This window comes from Anomalospiza imberbis, chromosome 2 (assembly GCF_031753505.1).
Source record: "Anomalospiza imberbis isolate Cuckoo-Finch-1a 21T00152 chromosome 2, ASM3175350v1, whole genome shotgun sequence".
In the NCBI taxonomy this organism is placed as follows: Eukaryota; Metazoa; Chordata; class Aves; order Passeriformes; family Viduidae; genus Anomalospiza; species Anomalospiza imberbis.
The window spans coordinates 19,629,028-19,652,686 of NC_089682.1; the positions used below are offsets into that span (position 1 = coordinate 19,629,028).

General features: G+C 40.7%; 1 protein-coding gene across 4 annotated transcripts in view; it reads left to right on the plus strand.

Moving 5' to 3' along the window:
- Positions 1–23,659, plus strand: part of ARHGAP6 (Rho GTPase activating protein 6) — a 311,515-nt gene that overhangs the window by 209,226 nt on the left and 78,630 nt on the right. Inside the window, exon 1 of one of the 4 annotated variants that reach the window (XM_068180086.1) lies at positions 9,507–9,616. The exons of the other annotated variants lie outside the window; for them this stretch is intronic. The gene's annotated coding sequence lies outside the window, so the exon portion shown is untranslated. Of the gene's footprint in view, positions 1–9,506; positions 9,617–23,659 lie in introns of those variants that run through there. 4 annotated transcript variants of the gene reach the window in all.

A 23,659-nucleotide genomic window follows, 5' to 3' on the forward strand; every position in this document is an offset into this window, starting at 1 on the left:
GAGGAATGATACAAGAGTGGAAACCACACATCACATCCCAGAGTATAGAAACACTCACTTTAGGATTCAAAAAAGTGCCTATTGTCCGTTCACTGGTTTAAATGTACATATTTTAATTTAGTGGTGGTTTTGGTTTTATTACTGAGATTTAAGGGCATTTGACAGCTGAATTTCAGGGAAGAGAGTTAGGATAATGCTCCTGTTCGTTGAAATGTTGCTGGAAGTCTTAGGCTGCAAAGGGGCACTTTGCCTTCCCCTTGGGTTCTTTATGCAAGGTCAGAGGTAATTCTTAGTTAAGGTTGCTGCTTTTAATTGAAGAGTAGGTATTAAACCATTAATATATTTGTAAATAAAACACAAATATGCAGTTACAGAAACTTAAATACATGTTTTTGCAGTTCTTACTCAGTTTTTAAGCCTTGTTTTCATGAACCAAACATGTATACCTAGCTCTTCAGAGCTAAGATTTATTTTACAGATGTCCTTGCTAATATTTTGAGCATTAACAACTCATAATCAGAGCTCCCAGATTTGTAGGTTTGTTTCTGATGTTTCATTTTGCAGTTTAAAAGAAAAAAGTTATCTTCAGTAGAATTCATGACAGTATTACACAGTGCATTTTCAAAAAACTATGACTGAACTAAGACCCAGTTTTCAAGTGAATGACACTGAGGTATTTAACTGGAATAAGTTCACTGCTCTCAAGTTGCTGAGAAGCAGTGCATGAAGCATGCACATTTTTTTCACGGATGAAAAAGTAATAAACCTTTGCTACCAATTTTATGCATTTTAAAACTCAGTAGAGGATAATTACTGCCTTCTTGCAATCATTATGGCGTTTTGTGGATTCACGTGAGATGAGAGAAATAACTGTAATATTTTAGCTAAAGGGAAGACTGACAAAAAGATCTCCCTTTAGATATTCATGTGTTAGTGACCAGTACTTACTAGAAAAGAAATTGCAAAGTTTGAATTCTGCAACATGAATGTGTTCCTCCCATAGAATCTTGTCTGCCATTTTCTTCCTCCTACAACCCTCTCCTCTTCCATCCTTACCCAGACCTTGAGATGGCTTATCCTTCTTGCTTCTCTGACTCATTCACTTGCCCTGGTGACACAGCCCCATCTCCAAATCTCTTTTACTCTCACTCCTTCAGGCTCCCTCAGGGTCACCCTACTGCAAGATTCTCCTTTATGTCTCACCATCTCTCCCTCAGTGGGACAAACCTGCTTTCACCTCTCTCATCTTAAGGAGCCTGTGCTATTCCAACTGCTGCCCACATCCTTTCTTGATTTTCTATCAAATAGTTTGATTCAGCTCCTTGAAGTTATTTTTTCATTTCCATCTGGGCTTCTAGGCTGGCTCCCATCCTCTCCATGGCACCTGACTGCCCTTGTCCAGCATTCCACGACTGCCAAATAGCACTGTGTTTTTAGAGGGACACCAACAGAACTTGCACTTGATCAATGCATTCTTTCTGCTCTTTAGGTCACACAAAGTGGAAGTCTTTCAGCTCCACTGAATTGTTAGTGAATGTGGAGTGATTTTTTAGGAATAACTGAAAATGTTACCATTTTAATTCTTCTATTGTGTTATAAAAGGTAAGAAATTGTTGAGAAAATGTGATGGTCAGGGTGCAATTACACAGTATGCAAACCTCCCATACTTTTTAAGTTCTCTCAGCTGTTTTTAACTGTGTTTCAGGTAAGTCTTCCACTTAATACTGTGGATTATGCTCTGGCATGAGAGTACATGCAGGTATTTATTAGTTTTTTTTTTTTCCAAAACTGGGTATGCGATTTCTTTTTCATACAATTATTGGATCTCTGATTCATGGGTACTCATCTGGAGTGTGCCAATGCTGCTGACAGCTGTAGGCATGCAGCACACTTATGTAAATTGTCTCAACAACTAAACTTTGAGATGTACTGGGTGATATGAATATTTTAGTGTCTCATTTAGCCAACCACTTCAGACTTTTCTTTAGATAAACTGGAGTTTCTCACCTGAAGAAATGGTATAGTCTGAAAGCAAAAGCAGGTTACTTGCAGTTTGTAAGATTAATCAGTCATCACTGGCATCAGTAAAAAGCTTAGGAAGGTTGAGGCAGAAATATATGAAGATATTCAGAAGAATCTTATCCAGTTTAATTTAGTAACCTACACTTTGAAATAACACTAAGCTAGTGTTATTTCAAAGCCTTTTGGGCATGGATATTACACATGCATTTTTTTTCCTACAAAACTTGAAAGAAAAGTAGTCGTCTCTTTTTACTTATTTTTTCCCCCAGATTAAAAATGACAGGAATTTATTTGCAGTTGTCTTGAAAGTGAATTCTTGCTAAATGGTTAGAAATAGCTACTCTTAAGTATTTTCAAAGTAGCATTAAGCTAAAGGTTTTTCTGCCTTCATACTGATGACATTACAGACCAAAGGAGTTGAACTGAAGCCCAGTTTATGGAACTTATGATAGTATTTAATTGTCAGAAAGCAGCACTCCTGTCTTTATCTTCAACATTTTTTGAAGACAGAAAACTATAATTTGGAAAATTGAACAGAATAATTCTATGTTTTCCAGCAAATGGTTCTTTATGAAAACAGGTGGTCAGCTGTTAATACTAAGAGACAATAGGCAAAATTATCCACAAACATTAAATTTAGCAAGCAAAATTCTGTGTCTTTGAAAGGAAAGCTGACCTGGCGTGTGTTCACTTTGTTACAATAGAATATGTTTTTCTAGTGTCCTTGTCTTTCCCTAAGGTAGATGTACAAGCTCACCTGAGGCACCACTGCATTTTATTGTGTAGAAAAAAAATCTGATTTAATTTCTGTTGATTTTACTCGCTTAACAAGGTCATATATAAAACTGTAAGAATGACTGGGTTTCCATTTTGTAGTTTAATACTAATGCACCACTAAAGGCACTGATCTAAATTGAATGGTAGAAGGTTGTTACATTCAACACAAACAAAAAAAACCCCAAAGCTGAACCAGGGAGATTGGGTCTTACAGACTGCACATCTTCCTAGCAGTGAACATAAGAACATGATCTAGAGGAGACGCCCCTAGAACATGATCTAGAGGAGATGTCTCCTGGCTGTCTCTGTGCAGCCTACCCTGCCCAAGTCAGCCTAACATCAAAGAGAGCTGCTAAATCCTCTGCAGCAGGAGAGGGAGTGAGCTGAGTCACTGGCTGGGGAGGTGATGCTCAAGGTGTCAGTGCAAGTGCTGCCAGGCTGGGAAGGCTCAGGGACGTGCGGAGGAGGGCATGTTCTGCAGACCTCAGGAGGAGCTTCTGCTCTCTGTGAGAGGCAGTCCCTGGTGGGTGCAACCCCTTCCTAACTGGTTCCCTTAGCTAAGGAATGGGGCTTTGTGCAGTGGGCTCCTTATCTTGTGGCTTGCAGATAGGTCACCCTGTGAGGCTGTGGTGAGGAGGGTGGGCCTTCTCCAAGGAGTCCTTGAGTATCCCTTGATCGCATCCTGTGAAGAAGCACCCCCTTGGCAACATCAGTGTTGCACTGTAACCATCCTGCTGTGTGGGGGTTCCTGGCAGAGATGTCCAGGTGGTGCCTGGAGCATGGGAATTCAGTGTGGAATGCTGGAGCCTCTGGAAAAAGCTCTTCCATAGTGTGTGAAACCTGGCGAGTCAATTTGAAAGCTGTAGCCTTACGTAAGAGTTACAGAGTTAGCTGCAGATAAGGGGTGACTGAGATATGCTGGCTTTTGTAATCGAATAATTGATGCTCTGCTAAAAGGAGTTGGATTTGAGTTTGTTGAATCAGCTGTGCTCATAGCCTGAGAGTGAAACTTTTGACAGCTCCAGCCCTGTTTGGACCAGTTGCAGTAGGTCTTTTTATCCAGGATCCGGTCCACTATATGGAGAGTTATGGAGTGTTATCTCTGTTGCCTAATGTCTGCATATAATAAGTTTGGTTACATGAGACTGCCAAGAAAAAAGGAAAGAAGTTCTGGTAGCTTTCTAAGAAAGGCACTCAGCTCTTTGAAAGAGGAAGCTCTCTTTGATGTATGATATCCTGGAGTGATAAATGTGAGCCCAGCCATGCAGCAAAAAGGGCTGCAGCCCTTTTAACACAGTATTTTTTAACCCAGTATAAGGTATTTGGAGAGTATTCAAAGAGGCCTGCCCTTTGTTTCTAAGTATTTATATAATCCACATTGCCCATAATATTGATAGTTACATGCAGTTTTACAAGGAGGTGTGTTTAACATCTAATGTAACAGCAGTACTTGTGTAGGGCTGTCACTTCTTTGTCACGTGCTTATTTACATTCATAAGCTGACAAGTCTTTCATCCTGGTTTGTATTTCTGCTGTTTCTCATACATCCTGGCCAAGCAGTGGGTTTGTCACTGCCACCTTGCCTGTGTGGTGGTGCTGGTGAGGTGTCTGAACTATGCACACATCAAGTCTCTGACTGAAAGAATTTCCATAGCTCTCGCTGCGTTGGTGCAGCCTGGGTGGTTACATCGCTCTCCATGTATTTGAGGATATGGAAATAATCTCTGTTAGTTAGAAGCTGGTGTTGACACTCATTCATGGGGAATTCTGTTAGCAAAACTGATAGGGCAAAATAAGGAGAGGAGCATCAACAACTGTACTTACAACGCTCACTGATGAACAAATGCAGCTTCTGCCCCCTAAATTTAACAGCGCAAACTCCTAACACAAGTTATGGAAGAATAGCAGCCATTTGTTCATCCCTTCCCTTCCTAGATGTGTTTGCCATGGAGCATCTGTGTTAGAAAAGCCAAATTCTGGCACATTGTCTGAATACTAATTTTTCTCAAAAAGAATGATTACCTTACCACACTATTGTGAGGTTATTATTGATTTGGGTGGTAACTTCTTGAGGGGTGTAGATCAAGCCAGGCTGTGCGAGGGTAGCAGCTGTCAGCTTTTGAGAGCTTCCATACTGCCAGGTCGTTGCTTTTTCTGCAGAAGCAAAGGCAGCCATGGAAGAGCCTCTGCTACTTGTGATGAGATTCCTCTTTTCAGGAGTGTGGGTCAAGGCTGCCTCTTTTCTCATGCAGGAAAGTTGTGCTGTTGATAGTGTAGGTTCCCTTGGCAAGCAACTGTGCTCCTGGGCTGGAGGAAAGCAAGCTGGGAGTTATGATGATCCAAGACTGGCTCTCTCTTCCCCAGCATGTGCAACACAGAGCATCTCAGGTTGGAAAGGAAAACGAATGGGGAAATGGTTGTACCATTTCCCAGATGCCTGGGTCTCTCTAGGTGACATTGGGTTTTCTTTCTGAAGAGAAACATGGCCTTCATGGTGATAGTGATCCCACCTACTTTGTTTAGCTTATCTCTCAGTCAAATTAAACTGTACCACTTGTTGATTGCTAAACTCTGCTAACAGGTGTGTAATATAGGAGATAACAATTGAAAACAGAAGCTGGAGGTTTTTTTTCTGGTAGTTAAATATGCAGGAGCGTTTACCAATTAAGATTTTACATCTAGGTAATAATCCTTGGCAGTTACCTGCTTGGCAGTGGAATTGCCTATCTTCTCAGACTGGAGCTCAGAAATGGGTAGGCAAACTGTGGTTAGAAAGAGGAGATGGCAGTGGCAGGCTGGGAAAAGCTAAACTGGAGAGCTCTCAGCTGATGGGATTACAATAAAAAATCTTGATTTGCTTTGCATGTAGCCATTCTATAGATTTATTAACATGGTCTTATTGTGGTTTAAGACTGGTCACTCATGGATCATCCCCCTCAGGCTGTAGATGTGCTCACAGGAACGTAATGACAGCAGCTGTTTACCCATAGAGAGATAGAACTGCATTGCCTTTTTCATCTTTTACCTTTTGGGATCTTATCAGACAAATTGAGATCTTATCAGGATCTCAAAATGATAACAAATCTGGCATATTGGCTGAGGTGTGCCAGATTTCTTTGGCTCTGATGATCTGGACACATGGGGTGATGAATGGCTTGGGAAAGAAACACTTGGGTGCTCTCCTGCCCATACCCCTCTTCTTCTTCCTCTCCTGCTTTGTGTCCCAAGGTTTACTTTTCCTGTTTAGTATGCTATTGTTTGAAATGTCAGCCACCTCCGGCCTTACCCCACCTAAGTTGTAAAGTTCTCTCTCCCTCTCTTCACTTGGCTCGGGAGGCAGAGAGGTTTTGGGACCATTCCAGGGCTTTTCTGAAGCTGCTTTTTCCACTGTCAGGCAGGGCCTGGCACCAAGTCAGCCACTGCTTCCTGGTTCTCACCCTTCCCTTGCAGGCAGACAGATGACCTGCCTTAAGGGAGTGACCTTTCTTGGAAGGTGAAATTGAGCACATAAATTAAATGCTGACCATAAACATTAGCCACATACATACTTATGAGCACATTAATCCTGTGTTAACAGTCCCCAGTGCAGTGTTCATTGATCAGCTAGTTACTGTTTGTGCAGCGCTTGGAAGATGACAGCAATATGTACATTTCTGTAATCATTACAGATTAGCATATTACACCAAGGCAGAAACTTTACTGAGGTTATTTATTCATATTCTGATGAAAGAGGTGTGTGTTTATTAGGAGAGCTCAGTGAGGCACAGAACATATTTGTTAAGAGTTTTGAAGAGGAAAAATTTGGTAACTGAGCAGGAATCTTGTTAGCCACATCTTGTCCTGTGCTGAGGAGGAATGAAGTTATTAATTTACTTGCCTTCCTCTGTTTGTGGGTTGTAATGTGAACTGACTTTCCTTCCTGCCCTGGTTCTTCTCTGGGAGGCTCCTCTCTCATTTTATGAATGCTTGCCTACCACCAGTTTTATCTTGCCCAAGCATCTGTGGCAGAGGATGAAGGAGGACACTATTTAGGTATCTGGATGCATCCTGGGCTGCTCAAGAAAGAAATAAGTACCTTACCTGTGTCTAAAAAGTATGATCAAGGGAAGTTTGATCCACACCTCTTGACACTCACCAGGGCTGAAGGAATTTCACCTTGAGGTGTGAATTTCCTGTTCCTTCCTTAACCTTGCTCTTTCTATTTCTGATCTCTTCTGCCCCCTCCATTTAGTCTTCACTGTTAACACTGTTTTCCCTGGTGCCATGTGTAACTTGATCTGAGTTCATGCTTTGCATAACTAGATGGGAGAGAAAATATGATGTGACAATAATAGCAGGCATGGTTTTTGAAGTTACTGGTGTGTGTGTAACCATTAACTTAAGGAGAAGCTCACTTGGGTCTAAAATAACACTCTTTGCACAGACACAAAATTTAAACACTAAGTCATGTGAAAGAAGAGCCTGTGTCTAGAAATCTCCATGTTCCTGATCTTACGGGGGGTTCTCTTCATAGAGATATTGCACTTGGATGGACAATTGCTGTCTTCTGGGCTGCCCATGTGGTTGGGAAGGGATGGGAGGAACTGAGAGAGTGGCTGACCTTGCAGTCAAGGTCTCTGTTAACTGCCTCTTTCAAAGCAGTGTGTTCCAGTTGGGCTCTTTAGTGTTTGCTCTAACTGTGGGCTGCTCTCTTTCTCAGCTGCAGAGGAGTGATTTCTACCTTAGAGGCCTTCAAAATCGTCCCTTTCTCTTCAATTATCAAGGACCTAATCAGATTACAGGGATTTAAATGGACTCCAAGCACTAAGTTTTTAAGTTCTGTGGAAATTTTCCACTCTAACATATGATAACGTGCAAACTAATTTAAGTTAATGGCATAATACTTCTCTCAGGAGATAATTTTCTAATTGATCTTATTGCTGGTAACATTATCTGTGGACAGTTGGTATCTGATGGGATCCCTTTACTCCTGCTTGGTGAAGAGATGAAGCCTACCAGGGCAGCTGCATTCCACAAACAGCTGAGTTGCTGGGAATCCCTGTGGGGCCCCAAAAATTCTTAACTCTCTTGTTTTTAAAATAATGTTTTTCAGTCATTTTGCATGGCTTTGATGGTAGAATGTAAGTGAAGGAAAAAATACCTGAGTCACTTCATGCTGTTCTTTTTCGTCATGTTATGATATTTGAAACTTTGCAATTTGGTTGATTTTAGCTGTCATGAAGATAAATTTCCCATGCATGCTTTAGACTTGAGAATTCTTGTACTTTGCTGAAATTTTTAAGGAACAATAATAAATAGTCTTTCCATGTGAACTTGTATCAAGAGACAAGAGAGATTAATCTCTTGGGGAAATCAAATGTTTTGCTTTCTAGATGAATTTCAATTAATTTCTTGTGGTCTCACATGGATTTTCATCTTCTTTTTTAAGTTCTCTGTCTCTTTTTTTATTCTTTGCTTTACACCAGTGTGCCTTTGCTTTCCCCAAAGTTTGATCTACTTTTTTCACTTGTTTCTAATGGGATAGTCAGTATATCTCACACTCTCAGCCCATCTTGGTTCTGTATCTTAGGAAACTCCTTTATCTTTTCTCAGGTTGCAGGTTGGTAATGTAATGTCCCTTGCAATCTGCTGGAGGTTTCCACTCTTTTCTTGTCATTTTTCTCCTCTTGGATTTGGTGTTCCTTTTTCTAGTCCCTCTTGATGTCTTACAGGACTTTTGTCCCATTAATTATCTTGCAGTTGGCTGAGGCTAAAGAAAAGGAGGGTTTTTTCAAGGCATTGTTTATCTCTATCTTGAGTTCCAGCAGTGCCCTGTGCCAAATATGATGTGCATTTATAGAGTTACCTTTTTCCCAGCAGTAAGTCAGTAGCTGTAGGAAGAAAAAGGAGCTCAGCAAGATGCAGGTGATTTTCCTCAAGTTGTCTGCTCCATGCAAATATGTTTTGCCTGAGAGAGGAGTATGAAGGTAGTGGGTATGTTCCTTCATGGCGAGTTGAGCATACCTTTTGTTCTTCCTTGCTTAATATGTGAGGAAATAAGGGAATAATTCTCTGTCAGGTGTGAGTTAGCAAACTAGGTAATGCTGCTTTCAAAATTTAGAAGTGGTAAATCCATGGGGAAGGGATTCTGGAACAAATGACATTGAAGAAGTGAGCATTTTTGTAGAAGTAAACTATGTGTGAAAGAAAGATTGTTTGGACTTCTCATTCTCTTGTCACTTCATGTCTTTTGTCAGGGTAATCATGAAAATGGATCTTTCTGAAATCATTGGTGACAGTTATAAGTCATTGCAAGGTGGTAGTACATGGACATCTAACTGAGAGCTGACTTCCTCTTGCAAAATTTCCATCTTAGGGGACAGGTTTTCAGAAGCATGCACTCAGAGATCTGCATTTCTTGTGTTTACAAATGGTTCATATGCCAGTGTTCTTCCGTGTAGATTGGGAATCTGAGTTGTAATTTGAGACCTTGGAATCCTGCTCATAGTAAGCCAGTAGGTAAGAGGATGCAGAGAGGATGCAGAGATCCCTCAAAATGTCGATATGCAAGATTTTGGTTGCCATTCAGATCCACTGGCCTACATGCAGAAGACTGTTGCCTCTGGTTCTTCCAGTCTCATTCAAATGAACTCATTTTGCATCTTCCTTTTTCTGATGCCAGTTCCTTGTTCTCATTTCTCTAAAAGTCTCACTTTGGTTCCCAAAAACAAATGAAGGCTATCAGTCCAGTCTTAACTTGCAAATCAGCTCTAACAACAAGCTAAGCTGAACATCTTACACTTGAATTCAGTCTTCTTGCTTCTACTTGTGCTCTAAGGTTAGTAAATTTTTAATCAATATTAGTTTTGTCAATCCAATACTGCTTATTTTTACCATTTCCCCCACTAATACTGATCTCTTCTTTTTCTAATTGTCTTCCTCTATTTTTGCCTTCTTAAATTTTTTATCTGAGTCATCTCTTTTGGAAAGTAGATTTTTCTTGCCCCACTGCTTCTGCATTTCTCTTCTTGTGAACTGTTCTTCCTGTGTTTTGTGTGTAAGCATTCATTGCTGTAAGCTGCTCTTTGAGATCCAGAGGCAGATACGGGACCAATTCAAGGGAAGCAAGTAGAGGTTTAAACTCTTCTGTTTGTTTCTGTTCTGTTTGTGTTACATGGTGGGGTGTACATGTGGTGGAGTTAGGGATGAATTGAAGTGCATGATCCCCAGTGCTGCACTAGCTCCTTTCCAGTTGTCCATATTTCTTCTCTGCATATGTGTGTCTGCAGCTGTGTGTAGCTTCCTAAGGCTGGAATGGACGCTAAGGAATTATCTAAAATAATGGTATTCTGCAAGATATCCAGTGTAGTGTATAAAATACTTGATTTTTAAATAATAACATTTACCATACAGTTATTTTGAATTGTTGGATGCCATTTACACTTTCTTAGAACAAGTATCCATGCAGGGGGATGTTGCCAGTATGTAGAATAAAAGTCTCTGTGGATGGGCAGAACAATGTGAAGGTTAGGTTTCACTTTGATTAGAAAAGCAAACTGTTGGTTTGGAGTCAAATTAAGCATTTTCCCCTTCCTTCTCTCTCTAAATGGTTGCTGTTGTTCTTACATTTCTTTGGTTTTTAAAATGGAGAAAAAAGTAATTTTTTTTCTAATTGGCCATGCATTCTAGAAACACAGGATATTTTGGATGAAAAGTGGATTTAGTAGTAGAAATCTGACTTTCTTTTGTCTTCAGGAGCTGCTGCCCTGACAATTAAGCTAATAAGAACTAATCTTTAGCAGTTCTATCATGCATGAAGGAGATGAGAGCAGAAAAGATTGCGCCTTGAAGAGCAGTTTTGTCAGTGATGCTGAAGAGGGTCAGAGTGTGGTGCCTGAACCTAAAGCCAGGCGTTGGAGGTGGCCTCTGCTGGTGCCAGCAACACAAGTTTGACACGGAGGCAGCTACTACAGGTGACCCCTGTCACTTCTGGCTGGTTTTGTTCCTGTTGAATAAAGCAAAAGAGAAGTGTAGAAGGTTTAAGGGGCTGGAAGTCCAGTCCCTGCAAGGCTCAGTGGCATCTCTGGGGGTGTGAGTGTGCGGTGGGCAGCAGCAAAGCTGGGAGCCTGTGCTGGGTGTACCTCCCGCGGGCTCAGCCGTGCTCGCTGCTGGCACTCACTGGGGCATTGCTCAGCAGCCAGCGCTCACCACTGGTGGCTGAATCTCTGCATCTCTGCTTTGCCATTGCCAGCTCTGCTGCCTCTCTCCAGGAGAGCTCTGGCAGCACTTCTGCTGTCACAGCAGGCTGACAGGCATGTGGCACTGGCTTCCACAAGATCTTTTTTACTGAAGAGTTTGAAGCCTCTTTCATTGTTTTCATGGCTCTTTGGGAAAGTGAATTCTGACAAGTGTGGCATAAATCCACTCCCAGCATGCCAGCCCAGTGATAGTCCTCACTGCATTGGTAGGAAATACCTCTATCCTGCCTTTCCCTTAGATATGTCTGTTGAGGATGCTGATACAGCCTGTGAACTGGCACTGTGACTTGAATTGTACTGACTTTTATGGTATAAGCCTGTCAAATTTAATTTCGGGATATTATAGTTAATAACTCCCTGTGTGAGTGTGCCTATTTACAGAAATATAAATGGTTAAGGCTCTCTTGTGACTTGGAGCTAATGAAACTGGTGATTTTAATAATATGTTTTTTATTAAGTTCAGTTCTCTTAAAAAAAAGGTTTTATTTTCTTTCCTCCTTCGTAAGAGAATGAGTATGGTCTTGTGTTCTTGAATACTTTGCAAAAACAAAACTAGAAACAGTCTATAGAGATTTAATTCTCTGTTTTTATAGGAAGTGCAAGATACTTAGTAACAGTGTCATGTTCTCACTGTCTAAAGTCAAGTTCAATCACGCTATGTACAGGTTGTGTGGATTATGTATGTATTTTAAGTAATATATCTGTATTTCAAGTACTTTTTTCAGATTAAAGTTATCAGGTAGTCTTTATAATGTGGTATATTGTAGCTTTTCAAACCTCAGTGTGACCATTTTTCAGGATAACGTTCATTCAGTTCAGTCACTGTGATGTTATTGGTACAATGTGTACCAAAGCTCACCTTTTAAATCCAAAGTTCATTGAAAGAATTGTTGATTGGTTTGTTTTTTGGTTTGGGTTTTTTGTTTGTTTGTTTTGTTTTTGTCTGGAAGTATTTTTATTCTTTTCACACTGTTATTTTTTTTTTAGTTAGAGTGCTCCTTGAGGAGAAAGGTTAATGGAGGTATGCACTGCTGACTACAGGAGATGGATTGATTTCTGAAAGCAAGTGAAAATGCCTGAAATGCTTCAGCTTTTTTTTTTTCCTGGTCTCCTGATCTTTAATCCTGAAGGAAAAGATGAAATTAAAACCAGCCTTACAGAGAGCTCTCGTGCAGTGATGGTGGGGTTTGTGTTTTGTCTCTTTTCTAGTGGTGATAAGAAATGAGTTCAAAGATACCGAAAGAATGAAATTCTTTGGCCTTTTCATGAGTAAAAGCATTAGTGAGCTTAAAGTATGAAATGGGGAGAAAAGCAGTGAGCTAAAAATTGTGTAAGCTTATTGCACTACTAAAAGAACCTCCTATAATCTTCATGCCTTCTGAATCACTTAGTGAGCATGCTTGATTTCTTCTAAACATGACAGGACATGTTATTAACTCTCTCTGTTGCAAAGGCCATGGTGCTTATGTTTATATTCTCCTGTAGGATGCAAGGTTCTGCAAAGTGTAGTCTTCCCTTTGTACAGCATTGCAGGGTTTGATAATACACACTCCTTCCTCTGAAATTCCTGTAACTTAATGAACTTTGACAGGACAGACTCAAGTGTATTGACAGACACATCATGTGTATTGATATCACAGCTCCATGGAGAGAAACGACTGTCAGATCAGATATCTGGCTTAATTACAAATTGGTTTAATATTTTATCTTTTGCTCCAATCTGGCAGAAGCTAAACTGAAATAAACCAATCCCAACCTGACAAGAGTGTGACTGCACAGAGATGGATACAATGATTTAACTAACACACTCTCTGACTCAGGGGGAGGGCAGGTGTAAGGGAGAAGCTTTTTTATTGCTGCTTCCTGTTTTTTCTTTTTGGTGGACTGCTGTGGCTCCAGATTTCCAGGAGCAGACAGGATGGTGAGTTCATGGGACACCTGGGCAGGTGGGATTCCCCTGCAAGTTGGGGCCACATGGGTTGGCTGGGATGTGTAGGATGCTGAGACTGCTCGATTGGTTCGGTTGTTGCCCCACGTGCAGTTGTGCAGATTGAGCTGGCTTGGCAGGCTGGGCTGCTGGGGTTTACAGCACAGCCTGAGGTTTACATCAGCTGCTGCTGGAGGGCCGTAATGAGTCTGTGTTGGGGAGGTGGTAGGCTCTGCATCTGTGGCTGTTGGTTGGCAGTGTAGCCAGCAGCTATTGAATCGTAGCCATTGGATGAATGCAGAGCTGGAGAAAGACATGAATTGTTTTGTGTTCTTGCTGTAAATTTAGCATGTATACTCTGGTGGCAGGTGTTGACTCTTGAGGACAGCGCCTGTTATGCTGTCTGGACTATATAAGAGGTCTTGGACCACATTTTGTCTTCCCTGTGATTTGGTGATCTGCATCTTTTCGAACCACAAAAGAACACTATTACATTTTCCAAAAGGGGCTCTTATTATTTTATTAATATACTCTCTTCCTGAATTGGCAGGATGATATAATAGAAACATAATAGTGACAGAACAAGGAGTAATGGCTTTAAACTGAAAGAAAGTAGGTTTAAATTAGATATTGGAAAGAAATCCTTTACTTTAAAGGTGTTTGGGCTCTGAAACATTTGCTCAGAGAGGCTGACTTGAAGAAGCCGTGGATGTCTCATTCCTGAAAGTGTTCACAGCCAAGTTGGGTGTGGCAGTCTGGTCTAGTGGAAGGTATTCCTGTCCATGGGTTGGAAATAGATGATCTTTAAGGTTCCTTTCATCCCAAACCAGTTTATGATTCTGTGATAACAGAAGAAGCATGCCAGATGCTTATCCTTGTGAGCTGTTTCAGGCGAAAGTGTCTGAACTCCACAGTACAGTGTCGTATCTGTCCATGTCACGTATGACTTCATACATTTTCTTCTCCTGTGTTTGAATTCAAGCTATGGAGCATGCAGGAAAGAAATTTCTTTTGCTTTCTCCAAAGTCATGTACCCATGAGGGTACTGAGGCGTTCAATTTTTCAGGTGTCTTGACACAGCACTTTTAAATATTTGGTGTTTGGGTTTTTGTGTAACAAATGTAAGCTGGTGCTGTAGCAGTCTGCCTCTGTATGCAGATTCACAGGTAGTCAGTGAATGCCAGGCTGTCTGTGATGGAGATTTTGTGTATACAGACAAAATCAGAAGAAATTGAAATGTCACCTCAGGTCTCACCAGGCTCTGCTAGCATCTGTTACTACCTTCCAAAGAAGTTACTCCTTCATCCAGTGAAAAAAAGGATTCAATGATAATCCATACGTATGTTAACTTGGTATTTTTCCTTGCCTGAGAACAGATGGCAAAGCCAAGCATTGTGCTGATTGTTCTAAGCTCTGAGTCAGTTGTAACAGGTAGGATGGCATCATTTTCTAGAGAAGGTTTTCAGTATCCTTTCGGTGCTGAACAGCACTATAAGAAGACAGAACAATTTAAGTAAAATATTTCCATGATAAAAATCTCAGACTTAGTGTGTCAAAACTTATAAAGTTTGATTAATTTCTGGCAATTCGAAGATGCAGATGTTAAATTGACAAGGTGTACTAGAATGTCTTTTCAGGTGAGTCTGGAAGCCAGAAATTTCTGGTTTAGAGTTGCCTACATGGAGATACTGGGCCAATGTCATAACGTTTGAGAAATTCTGAATTTGCCAGGTGAAAAGGCAGACAAGACATTGTGGTAAACTTGTTTTTGTCTTCTTCCCCAGGACAACAGAGCCTCCTGCTGTAACACATTTTGAATGTTTTGTTTTGGGTCTCATAAATTGAAACTAAATTTTTAAACTGTTACCATTTCATGAGAATGAAAACCCTGTGTTTCCAGTTCTGTTTTGACTTTGCCACTGCAGTCCACAAGGCTAAAATTTAAAGCCATCTGGTCTTAGAGAAAGGGGAAATATTTTTGTACTAGCTAAAACACTAAAGCAAGAAAAAAAAACCCAAATACCATAATTTCCAAAATCTGCAGTTTTCTTTTCCTAATGTAATGATCAAGTTTCTCTTATGCAGATAACCTTTTCCAAATAGTCAACACTTTTGAGCTTTCTGATTAAGTACAGGCAGAAAAAAAAAAAAAAGGTTCTTGAAACTGGACAAGATTTTGGGTTATTTTTCCCCTTTCATTTAAAGGATATAATGGACTTCTATGAATATGAAGCTACCTGAATACAAATGTATGAGCATCTCCCATTTTAGGCAAATTTCTTTGTCATAAAATACAAAAAAAACACAGAATTTAATTTATTCTGTAAACTTCCACATTCAAAGCTATTTCTGGACTGATAAACCAGGACAATAACCAGGATATTCCTTATATTTGGTGTGTTTTCATCTTCCAAACTTGTTTTAAGATGGATTGTCTCTGTCTGAAGATCCAGTGAGTCAGGTCCACTTTGCTGGACTCTGGTTTTATGTCACTGGAAGCTGTTTGACACTGTAACTCAATGAATCACTGTCTTCCTGCTGCCAGCTGTTCTAAAGTGAATGAGTGTGTGAGAAGGATTCAAATATTTTACATTGTAGCAGAAATTGATAAAACCAGGTTGTGCTGGATGGTGGTAGCTAGGCAAGTAAACTGTAAGATGCATTTTGTTCACCTTGGTGTTATGAGATAAAATTACTCTAAAGTAACATAGTTTTTGGCCTGGGTTTTGCTGGCAGTCTCTTAGTTCATATAATGAATGTGGCTGTGATGAATTTGTCTCACTGAGTTACTGATCTGCCACTAAGGGTAGGATTTTTCAAGCATGAGCTCTCTCATCTGCCAGTTAAACATATAAGGCAATTGTCTTGTACCTCACTAAAGTCAACACAGGGAGCACCTCTTTAGGTAAAAGGATGGCAGGAGAAGTGAGATGATGTGTAAAATAACTCAGCCTTACAAAACCCAGCCTGCATCTGTCATCCAAGAGATTAATTGCATAAAATAGATGGGAAAACTTCTCAAACTAAGCATGTACTTAAATGTTTTGCTGACTGGCAAATTTGCCTTTGATCAGAAGTCATTAGGAGCTTATTTTTACATTAAGCATTTGCAGTCAAAACAGTGTTGCTATCTCTGCTTCATTTCTATGGAAAGATTAAAAAGTTTGCAAGAGTTTGGAAAAGAAATCTTGCCCTTTGGCCTGGAGTGACTGCCAATTCTGTCACATCATGCCATTCCAGGTATCAGGAAAGCAAGTTTGCATCTGCAGTACTAAACTTTACTGTGTGCTGTTCATGGGGAGTTTGGGAGCCTTCTGAAAGCAGTGATGGCACAGGGCTGGTAAATGCCATGTGCTCCCTCTGAGACCAGGGTGGGTGTCTCTTTGGTAACACTCCCCTACACCTCCAGGGCGTGTGTGTGTGTGTGTGTGTGTGTGTGTGTGTGAGTGTGAGTGTGTGTGTGAGTGTGTGTGTGCTGCTGAGCTGTGGCTCTCCTCCATCTCCTGACCACTGGCTGAACTGTCTGGAGGAACCCTGGGGATTTAGAGGAGCACTTGATCTCAAGGGGTCCTTCCCTGCACCACGACAGCTCTCAGCATCAGGGCTGCTGCCTTCCCCAGCCAGTGGCAGTCATTGATCAGACAAGGCTTTCATTCCCGAAAGGTCTGCTAAAATCCGTTCAGAGCGCTTTGTGTACAGACCAGCTTTATTCTTTCATTTGGAATTTTCACTTTATAGTTTTGTATAGGTATGGCTGATGTGGCATCAGAAAGTAGGAAGAGTATTCACTGTGAAGCTTAACAACACTGAATTGCTGTTGTAGTCACAATGTGACCCTATTACCCACTGAGGTAGCGAATGTTACACCAAGGAGGCAAGTGGTCAACATTCATCCCTTTGTCTTTCTCAAATTTTAGTATCTGTAACAAGAGGGGGGAAAATAATGCTTTGCTTGTCATTATCACAAGAAAACAATGGTCATATATTAGCATCTGAATTAAAATAAACAATCTGTAGACACCAAGGACAGGTTTTCTGCAGTCAATTTGAAAACTGTTCATTTATTATTAAGTATTTAGTGAGAACAGCAAACTGGTGATAAAACTGGACTTTGGAATTTATCTTAAGACAGAATGCAAATGTTTGAACTTTTTTTGGTTTTAGTCCTCATTGTTTTTGCAATCTCTGAGGGCAGTTCCCTTTAATTTTGAAGCCCTGTTCATGAGTACCAAGAGCAAAAGGACTAAATGTCATTTAAAAGTAATGTAGCAATACTTGCCAACAGCACAGCTTTAGTAGATTCTGAGACAGGAATGTGGGAGCAGTCATAGCCTTAAAAAAACAACAATAAGCTTCAGCAAATGGAGAATCTGCAAAAATATTTGAGAACTGTGCATGATCTCTTCTTGCTGTGTTGAGTTTTTGCTCTCAAGATTTTTTGAGGGTTGGTTTTATGATTTTTTTCTTAGGAAACCTCACAGAAGACTTTAAAAAAATGATAAAAATATTTACTTAAGAGCTGCCTTGAAGACCACTCCCTTGCTTGAGTTAATTTTTTTTCTCCTTTCCCTGGCTGTTTTATCTATCTTAATGTAACTTAGTTCACAGATCATAGCATCTGGTGTCAAATTCTCATAGCGTTTATTATTACAATGGTGTGGTGCATTTGTCTTGCTGGAAGTATTAGCTGAAGTGACCTCTACTCAGAAGTGTGCATCAAAGTTAAGGAGGTCATGCCTTCATTGTGCTGCTATGAGCAGAGCTAAGAATCTGGGTGGAGTTGATATTTCCACAGCAGGAATTTGTCCTGTTCTCATAGTTTTGAGAAATAATAGGTTTCCAACAAAAAAATTTTACAGCTTCAAGATTCAGTATAGGAGGAGGAAGAGTATCTATTTGCACATTGTTTAAAGTGATCACACAACTGTCACCCATGCCTTACCCAGAGAGTGAGCACCCAGATCTCCCTACAGGGAGCATCCTTGCTCTCCCCAGGGAAGAGAAAAGTGGATGGGTGAATTCCTGCATTTGGATCACATTCTGAAGGGCTTTCCATTTCCCAGCACTTAATGACTTCATGCCTTTACAAATAAGGCCTTGAGGTCATCCATCATTCACATTGTCACAGTTGGGAGTTGAAGAGAAGTAAGGTATTTTGCTTTTCTTGCAATAAGCCAATTTAGGTCATGTTCTGTGCTAGTAGTGCTATACCAGGTCATGAAAATAAGCTTAACTCTGTGGTTTGATAATATTCAGAAATAATTTCAGAAAACACAATTTTAATTTTTTATGTATAAAGCTCCTGGCTTCTCGGGTATTTAGGTATGTATTTTGCGAGCTAGACATTGTGTTTCTGCTGTCCTGGTGTGATGTTTCAGGACAAAAATATTCAGGGTTTTCATGGTGATGAAAGTTAGGCTAATACACTAAATTTTTAAGTAATTTAAAAGATTTTATTATATTACTCAAGTTTTCAATGTTGTTATATTATTATCAATATTAAATTCTCAGTAAGGAAGAACATTGCAGAAATGCTGAGTAAGGCACAGTAGATTACAGATGTTTTTTCACACAATGAAAAATAAAATGCAATAGTAGTATAAAACAACCCAAATTTTTGTTATGGCATAAAATTTCATATCCTGTGAGAAATCTTTAATTAGAAGCTAATGTTAATGTTTTGCATTAAGTAGGAGAAGGAGTTGAACAGTGGTTTGATTGGCTAGTCATTAGCTGAGGTGAAATGCTCAGCATTAACTGAACAGGAGATTACAAGTACCTTTTCAGCTGGCACAACCAACCTCTATTGAAAAACCTTATGCAACCTCCACTTTCTGCTCTGCATGACTTACACAGAGCCTGTTAGTGGTTTATTGTGGAGATGAGACTAGCCCTTCTGCTATTGCTTTTCAAGGAGTAATGGGATCATCTTCTGCCAAAGAGTGAGAAGAATAGCTCCTTTCCTTTGGAAAGATAATTTTCTCTGGGCTAAAGGAAAAAGATTAAATAGGCTGCTAAACCTCATTCTTAGTCTTCTCAAGGTAGGAAAACAAATCTGGTAGATAATAGGTCTCCTTTTTTCCCATTTGCTTTTCCAAAGTTGAGGAAATGTCAAACTGTTCTCTTGTCCCAGAAGAACCAGGAGAGAGGGGCTTGGAAAGAGTGGAATCTCCTCTTAGTAACTGGCATACTGCAGCCATCAGGGAACCCATTGTGTCAGAACAAGTCCTTCATGGGGTTTTTGGTTTGTTTCAGTTCTGGAATCAGAAGAATTGTGCAGGAGTGAAAATAGAAAAATACACTGAGCTGACAAATCTGGTTTAAAATGTGCAATAAAGACAGCACCGTGGCAGCACTTAGCTCTTGCAGAGCTAAGGACTGCCAACAGCAAGTCAGATGCACAACAGAGTGGCCAAAGGAGAGATATCCTTTGTATTTTCAGAGATTTACTGATTTGGCTGTCATAGAAAAGAACAAGTAATCTTGTGCGTAAGAGCTTGGCCGTGTGATTCCACTGACTGGTGTGTGCTGGCGAGCAGGTGAAAGAAGTACTTGCTACTGTCCGTAAATAGCACTGGTGGCTTCAGCTTTGTTAGCTGCTGTGTACAACTTCCTATGTAATTTCAGAGAAACAGTCCCAGTGTCTGCTTTGTAAGCAAACAGCACTGAATGGTAACAATTGTATAAATCACCCTGACTTGGGATACCTTGAGTCTTCTGGCATTTGACCTTAATCTAGCTGAAGGTGAAGTTTGGGGCCAGTTTAAGAGTAGTGTGACCCTATCAGTAGGACTGAGAGTGCCCCAGAAAGATTGTCCTAATGTGGGTAAAATGTTAATTATTTTATAGCACTGATATTAATGAGAAATGTAGGTTATTTTCTGTTGTGAGTTAAAACTGTAGAGTATACACACAAGTTCTCTCTTACATGAACATTTCACAAAGCTTGGGCCGCAAAAATAAACCACAAAATGTAGTATTACCTTTTTTGTGCAGGTTTGAAGAATTGACCTGCTCAGTCACAGGCCAGAACTTCTTTCTCTTTTTCATATGCATGTTGAAGGTGAGACAGTAGGCAGCACGGCTCTAATACAATCTTGAAGACTGAATTAAGCCAAGAAGATGCTTCTCTCTATGCCACCTTGCTTTACTCTTGACAGTATTGCTTCATGTCTTTTCACTTGATTGCATAACATGAGTAACTTTCTTAGAGATACCTCAATGCCATGCCTGCCTTTCTGCCTCCTGCTCTGCTCTCTTGGGCCGTGGCTACACAGAGATTGAGCCATGTCAGAGAACTTCCTCTGGTGCTGGGACTTGATCATTGTTGATTTCTCTCTCTCGGGGTTCCTATAGGTCAGGGTGACCCCAAGAGAGATCTGAAAGAGTCTTTGCTTCCCTAGCCCGAACGCAGACGAAGAAGAGGTCTGGAATGTGTCCAGTTGCTTTTTCAAGGTTATTTATTTTTTCTTATCTATAATAGTTTTTCTCTGACCTGCCGAGGTCCAGCTAGTACAGAAGCCATGGCAGTCTTCCCTCAAGCCCCGGGCATCTCCCACATTATATACCCAAAATTACGTGTACCATGTTTACAGTTCCCATACCAATACCTAAAATCTATGTTGGACAGTGTGTCCCTGTCCTAGACCAATAGAAAAGTGTCACTATCACATTAAGACATGGAGGACAAGAAGAAGGAAGAAAAGGCTAGGGCATGCCCAGATTCCTCCATCTTGTACCCCTGAATTACATTCTAAAAAACCCCAAAATTCTACTTTTTCACCCTGTGTCAATTCACCTGTTACACTACTCAAACCCTTTTGGCTTGTAATTCCTCATCCAAAGTTGGCAGTTTTCCACAGGCTAAAAATCGAAGCCACAGATCTTTTTGACTTCTTGCCAGGGTCTCTGAGACCCCTGCCAGGGTCTCGAGACAGCCAGGGCAGCCAGAGGGATGTCCTGGGTTCCGACAGATCATCTGCACCATTGGTGCATAGAGCAGGCATAGGCCAGGAGTTATTTCTGACAGACCATTTGGACATGGTCACTCTGCAGGGGGAGGCAGTTTTGTAGTGTGGATTGAGGCTGTTCCCTGCCAGCTGGGTTGCTGCATGAGCCCAGACACGTGTAGTTTGTGAATATACATTTCAGTCTTTGGTTATGGGTTTGTGGTTTTCTCCAGCACGACAAAACAGCTCTTCAGCCCTGAGTGAGAGAACCTTCTGGACTGCCCATATCAGCACTGATAAGCCGTGGTGTTGGGAACATCACAGGGCTGCTGAAGCTTAGCAGATGGTAGAGCTAAGGCAGCCAACCATGCATGTGCTCTTTGACGGGCAAAACACTTTGCAAATACATTCATTTTGATCCTGTTTAGCAGGTAGCAGATAGTGTCTTTCCATAGCTGCAAGTTAACAGTGTTAGCACAGGAAATAATTGCTCTATGCTGTGTTCCTCTAAGTGTAGGGACAACCCTGGGGGTCACACACTTTCTGATGAATATTTATAAAATATAATTGATATTGTTGATGTACATGAAGCTGTGCTTGCTCTGTAGTCAGGGTTGGCATGGCAGTGACAACCCTGTGACTAAAGCCAACCTCTCTGGGCCTCTACACCCCCTTTTGGGGACAGTGGGGTGTATCTCTAACAGCACTTAGAAACCTTCAAAATCTTCAGAGCATGATGACATACAAACAGAATAGGCAGGAATATTCATTGTCATGGTATAATAAACAAGGTGAGGTTAGCTCTTAACCCACTGGAAAATCCTGTACCTTATAAAAGACCATGTAACCTGTATCCTGCATGGCTGTCTTTATGCTTAGGCCCTGTTGGTACCTTTGTATGAAACTTGTTAAATACACAGCAAATTAAAACAGGTAATAACTCGTTCCAGCATGTTACAAGTTTCACTAGGTGGGGGTTTTGTTGTTGTTTCAGATGTGCTAGTGCATTAGCAAGGCACAGTGAGAATTTTGTAGGCTGCCCTAGCACACCTAGAGGTATACAGTAACTCAGCCTGGGTAGGAAACTGGGAGCATAGGAGAAAGCTATAAGGTCTTCCTCCTTGGAATAGCCTTTTTTTTTCCTGCTTCTTAACCTGGAACACTGAGTGTTCTCATTCTGTTATTACTATTTGGTCAATGAATTGTTCTAAATGTAAGGTATTTTTCTCTTCAACTAGTGATGCATGCTTACTCATATCTGTAATGCAGGTACACACATATCTGCTTCCACAATTTTTGTTGAATCCTTAGAGCTTCTGCAGGGCTCCAGCTGTATCTGTGTTTTGCACTGGTTTCCCTGGGGCTGTTTTGCTGGTGAGGCAGAGTCCAAGATTTAGAAAACAGGTCTAGTTCCAGAACAACACAAAACCCACATGATGGCTTAGATGAACATTTCTTGGCTTGTGGAGTTTTAAAATCCATGGTGGCTGTCAGCAGAGCCAATAAATTCTCCATCCTTGGCGTTAGACAGCAACGCAGTACTATTGGCAAGGTAAATGTCTGCAGTTTGGAGTTTATCATCTGTCCAGAAGATATGTCTTTATACAGAAGATGCCTTTTATATAAAGAAAAGTCTATGAGGAAGAGTGACCAAGAGTGAAGCAGCAGATTGTGACTGTGTTTACATGAGGACAAATGTGAAGTGATTTAGTAGCCTTATTAATTCAAACTGGAATGAGCAAATCTGGTGGTAAGGTCAGTGGGGAACAAACACTCAGTATAATTTCTTAGATTCAAAATGTGGATCCTTAATTTTGAAACAAGATACTCAAAAACATGAGGTAACATCCTGATTAATAATGTTTTCTTCAACAGCAGTGTACTACAAAGTGACCTTTCAAGCATTGTGTTAAGAAAAAAAAAAAGTCCTGTATTTATTTCAAGCATTTGCTGATTTTATGCCAGCATAACATAAATTTAAGCAGCTGTAGGTACACAGATCAGTAGACTATCAAATGCTTTTTGTGCATCATGTTTTAGTAAGGGCAAATACATTTTATTTTAATTCTAGGCATTGCAAAGGCAATCCATGGTGTTGTCTAGAACGAGTCTGTATGGCCAGTCCAGGGCTACATTATACAGCAAAATAGTTGTCTGCTGAGAGGCTATGCTCTTTGGTGACAGAAGTGTTAGGGAGCAGGACAGAGTCATCCCTTGGGGCACAGCCTGGCCAGTGGGATGCAACTTGGACTGCCATTCTCTAGAGTTGTCTCAGATAATTCATCACAGGTGGGTAAAAAGGGAATACAGTTTACAAGCTGTAATTATCTTTAAAATCATACTGCTTCTGACATACTGTATGTTCTGTAATACAGGAGGGGTATTAAGCAGAAGATAAATGACAGTCCTTTTCCCTCCTGATCCTTCTGATTTATTGCTGTATTCTTTTGTGATGTTAAAAGCTGCTTAGTTTGTCATTTGCCTTTGTATTGTACAGCAGTTGTTTTCCTTTTGTGGTAGTCCTGCAGGGCTGGAGGGCAGGAGGGGGAGTAGTTAGCACAGAGTAGTAGGGCTAGAGAAAAACACGGAAGAAAAATGGGCTAACACGCTTAGAAACCTAAAGTGGTGACAGCTAAGGTTGCCTGTGTGCCTTCAGGACTTTCCCCTCGGCTCATGGCTGAGTCCCAGTGGTGGAGGTGAGTGCTTTTAGGGGGTAGGACGCTGACACTGAGCTTTTGGGGGGAGGA